We start from the raw sequence: 5,105 nt of genomic DNA, 5'->3' as shown, positions 1-5,105 counted from the left end.
GATTCAGGACATACATTCGAAATATCACCAGTCAAATCATATCAAGGATTTAAATTACACCTCTTCTTGAAAAGTATTAATCATTGGTATTTGTGACTTTTTGACATTGGTTACATAAAAACAGTTTGTAAAATATTCGTCATCCCTAATCAGAATTTCAAATTAATTCATTCATAATTTCATTCAATTTATTCAAAGTTGGTGATTAAAAATAAAAAATTATGCAAAATAGGGGAAATTCGACAACCGGTTTGATCTAGAGAATAATGATTTGACCGCTGAGCAGTGAATAATCGTCAGCTGATGTTTAACTACGATTGGTGAAAACGTAGTGAATATGGCCTTTGGCGCGTAAATTGTAAATTTTACCTCAGTCGGATAACATTCTTAAAGGAAAGTATAAGTATCTTCTTCTTTAGAAGGAGAAGTTTATAATAGTTTTGAGCAGGAATTTTAAACATTATAAAAATAGATATGATATTGCTTAATGTAGTAAATAGAGAAAAAAAATCGAAATTTAATTGTAAAATTAATTTATTTTCCTATACTGGTAAAAGCGAAGCAAAATTAATCATCACAATCAACAGGTGGATTTTCGGTTTCTAGAATTTCTTGATCGTGTTGTTCGTACTACGGCACAAGAATGCAGTAGTGTTTTAAAGTGTTTGTTACCAATTAAAATTTTTGATTGAATGTGGATTTTTATGAACTGCTAAATAGCTGATTAATTCAAGTCATCAACGAAATATTTCTATTCCAATCATTTGTTTCATCATATTAAATTATCAAAATGGCTTCTAACATGAGTGATATTAGGCAGAAAATGGTGAAGTCAAAGATCTCCAATGCGCAGGATAAGGCTGTTGTGAAATATTTTCCATTAAAAATGGTTAAAGACAAAAAAACTGAAACGTATGTTAAGTTTGCAAAAGTAATGGTATTGGTGCAAGGGTTTTATACAGATCAATAAGAGAAGAATTCTGAAATGATAGAGAAGACGTTTAAACATTGTTCAACTGTAGTTTCAGATAAAATATTTACGAGCAGTTATAATAAACCATGCTCGTATAAAGAAACAAAATTGTTTTATGACTATTTTAGATTTATGACAAGACAAGCATTAGAGATTTGTAATAATTTGCTGCTGATTGATTCTACTGTGCCAAATAGTGACCTAAATAAATATTATATTGCCTTCGCCTCTAAAATGCAGTATATCGTTCTTGTTGTCCCACCAGTTGTCATGAATACTTCTGATTGTTCTAAAGTTTGGCCCGAGGACAGTTTAGCTGCTAGTTTCCGTGATGAAGCTGAAAAAGTCATTCAAACTACAAATATGTTTCAACATTTGCTTGGTATCTTCAGGATGTTGATTCCTATGAATTAAGAGATAATGCAAGCTTTTATATTAAAGATTGCTTAGAAGGGATAAAAGAATTCCATAAGAAGATGAAGGAGAATTGTTCAAAATAGGTGTTGATGGTGAAGAACTTATTAATGCAGTAAGACAGTAATACAATTTAACTGATAAAAGACAGGATTTGGCATTTTGTGCTGTGAAAATGTTTGATTGTTCAATGGAACTAGTAAATAAATTTTTTGAAAAGCAATCTGTTGCAAATAACTATGGTAAAATGTCCAAATTATATATTGTAGGTTATATTATTTCTCCTGATATGATAGCAGCACGGGTGAGACTAACTCATGCCCAAAAAGATTTGTGGGAAAGGGAGGAGGAAATGGACGTAACTACTTTTGAGATTTCTAGAATACAGCCTCCTGGCCCATGGAAATTATTTGAAGATTCAAAGATAGAACTTCCTGATATTGATCTCAAAAGTTTATCAACCAAAAGTCAGCAAAGCTTTTATAATGCTGAACAAACTATTCATGAATCTTTACAGACTATTCATCACTCAGCGAAAGGAAGAGCTTGTCACATTGTTCTTGGAAAGTCCTCTGATGCTAAAACCACTTCATGTTGATTATGGGGTTCAGTTTGCTTTGAATAACGAACGTAGATTTGAAAGATCAAAAACTCACTTAAATGTATATGAACTTGAAAATTGTGTTGCAAAAGAAATAGATAAGTATTGGTTCATATATCTTAGGAAAGTTATGTCTGTTGATGCACTATTTGCTTCATGTGTGAAGTCTAATCCAGTTGCTGATTTCGTCATATAATGGTATGTTTATTATACCTTCGTTCTTTGAAAATCTCATTTAAGGTGCTTTTTTAAATCCAAAACTTATGTCTGTTCATGCACTATTTGCTTCATGTGTGAAGACTAATCCATTTGCTGATACTGTCTTATAATGGCATGTTTATTATACCTTCATTCTTTGAAAGTCTCGTATAAAGTACTTTTTTAAATATAAAAGTTTGGATTTGTTATCATAGCTTAATGCTATGATAAAAAACACAGTGAGTGATAAAGAATCTTAATATTGCAATTTCTGAAGTAGTGCTCTACTCTAATTTCACCATTGTGATGGCTTGGATGAAAAAAACCTCTCCAAGAATTGAAAACATTTGTTAGCCATCGGGTAGCTATCGTTCAAGAGATAAATAAAGACTTTATTTAGAAACATGTAATATCAGAGGAGAATTCAGAAGATCTCATTACTATAGGTGTATCTTATGATTCTCTTCAATCCAGTAATTAATGGTGGTATGGTCCTTCATTCATTAGAGATGGATTAAAAACTGAAGAGCAGTCTGTGTCTGAACTAATCAGAGACAATGATTTCGTTTGTGAATTAAAGCAACAGAAAATGCACTTAATTTACTACTTTTGATTGTAACTCTGTGTTCTCTCATCTTATTTTTTCCAGTAATAATTATGTGAAATTAATTAAGATTCTTACTCATATTTTTAGTTTTATTTTCAGATGTAAAACATGAATTGTACCTAAAAAATGACCTATTTCTTCAGACAAATAATAAAAAAAATGCTGAAATTTATATGTTAAGATGGGCACAAGCCCAAGATTTTTCTGAAGAAATTGAAATGATCCCAAAGAGAAAACAACTTCCAGGTAAATGTTATCTAAAATCCTTGAACCCTTTCACAGATCCTAATAATTTACTTAGAGTCGGAGGTCGATTCATTAATGCTAAATTAAGCTATGACCAACAGCATCAGATCATTTTCTCAGCTAAAATTAAGCTAACTAGTTTGATAATGGAACATTATCATAAAAAGTATTTACATGCTGGTCCTCAAACTCTTTTGTATCTAACAAGACAGAAATTTTGGCATATTAATGGCAGAAATTTAGCAAGAAATGTAATGAATAACTGTGTTACATTTGTAAAAAATAAACCAGTTATTGTAAAGCAATTAATGGATAACCCTCTCCCAGAAAGAGTTAATGTCTATACTTCATTTTTCAATACAGGTTTTGATTTTGGAGATCCATTTATATATATATATATATATATATATATATATATATATATATATATAAAGGTCAACGTAAAAGTGCACTTCATAAGGATTATTCCGTCGTATAATGGTATGTTTATTATACCTTCGTTCTTTGAAAATCTCATTTAAGGTACTTTTTTAAATCTAAAACTTATGTCTGTTGATGCACTATTTGCTTCATGTGTGAAGTCTAATCCAGCTGCTGATTCTGTCATATAATGTTATGTTTATTATACCTTCATTCTTTGAAAATCTCATATAAGGTACTTTTTTAAATATAGAAGTTTGGATCATAGCTTAATGCAGCCGTATTGTATTAAAATTTTATTTTCTTTGCTTTATCTTTCATTTTATAGTTATTTTAATATTTTAGAGAATCCAGAGGGAATTTTGTCCTTTTTTTATTTAAATAGTTGATATGTCTTTAAGGATTTTAGAATATCTAATACTTATTAGTGCTTTTTATATAACAACTTAAAATTTTTAATGGTGGAGATTTTTCTTAACGTCTCAATAATCCACGGTAGATAATTGATGAAAAGATCTTCTGTTTTTTACTATAATAATTATAAAGACAATTTGTCATTTTATTAATTGGTATATACAATTATAATATTTAATATTTTTAAAAATACTATTATTTTGAGGAAAATTTTATTTTGTTGCTATTTTAAATGAAATAAAATGCTCTAGGTAAAAGTTTATAACTGTGGCATAGAAAAGTAGTTGAAATGCTTTTATTATAATAATACTGAGGATATCTAATGCTGAACTAATTCATTAAGTAAAAAATCTTTTACATCTATATTTTAAATTTAATAATATAAAAAAAATGCAGTATATTGTTATACATAAAGATTATTCTAGAAATGAGTTTTATAATCATAATTAAAACTATAGTAACTTTTAGTCGTTTTCATTTGCTTTCAGTCAGAAAATAAAAATACATAGCTGAATTAAATACAATCTAACTGTAATTTTTTTGAAGGCCATAAATTGCCAAATATAGTTACCTAACTATATTCTTTAATTTTGATATTTGTTGAGCTTTTTTGCATGGTCTGGCCATGTTTATAAATCTCTTTCATTATTTTGTTTTATCAAATTTTTAACAATATATAGTAATTGCAAATAATTTTCAAAATTATATTATATGAAAATATACAAATTAAATATACAAAAATTCAAAAATAAATTGAAATTTAATGAAATTCCGGTTTTTATATGAGGAACAAACTGTCTATGCATAATTTTATCTCTACATGATTGTTTCTATATTGAATGGGAATATTGGTCAGGAGGTAAAGCTAATTTGTGTTAATGCATGAAAATATTCACTTGGTATATTTGAGTTAGTACTGGAAGGAAAATGTATATAATTTAATTTGCTTATTTCTATTATGTTTTTTACAAATATGTGTTACTGTATGAAAGATAATTATTAATTCAAAAGGGCACTTTGTTACTGTGTTACAAATACTGTAGCATTTCACAAGTGGGAGCATGTTCTCATTCTTAAAAATAAAACTGAATGAATAAAAAAAATTCAGATTGAAAAATAAACATATTGAGAACCTTTGTATATTTAAGAAAAGAGATGGTACTTATGTTTTGTTTTAATTTGTATATTGAGAAAAAAAAATGCGTTGTAAATTAGTTCATGATACTTAGATT

The sequence above is a fragment of the Argiope bruennichi genome, chromosome X1 (assembly GCF_947563725.1).
Source record: "Argiope bruennichi chromosome X1, qqArgBrue1.1, whole genome shotgun sequence".
Classification (NCBI taxonomy): domain Eukaryota; kingdom Metazoa; phylum Arthropoda; class Arachnida; order Araneae; family Araneidae; genus Argiope; species Argiope bruennichi.
This window is presented reverse-complemented; position numbering follows the sequence as displayed.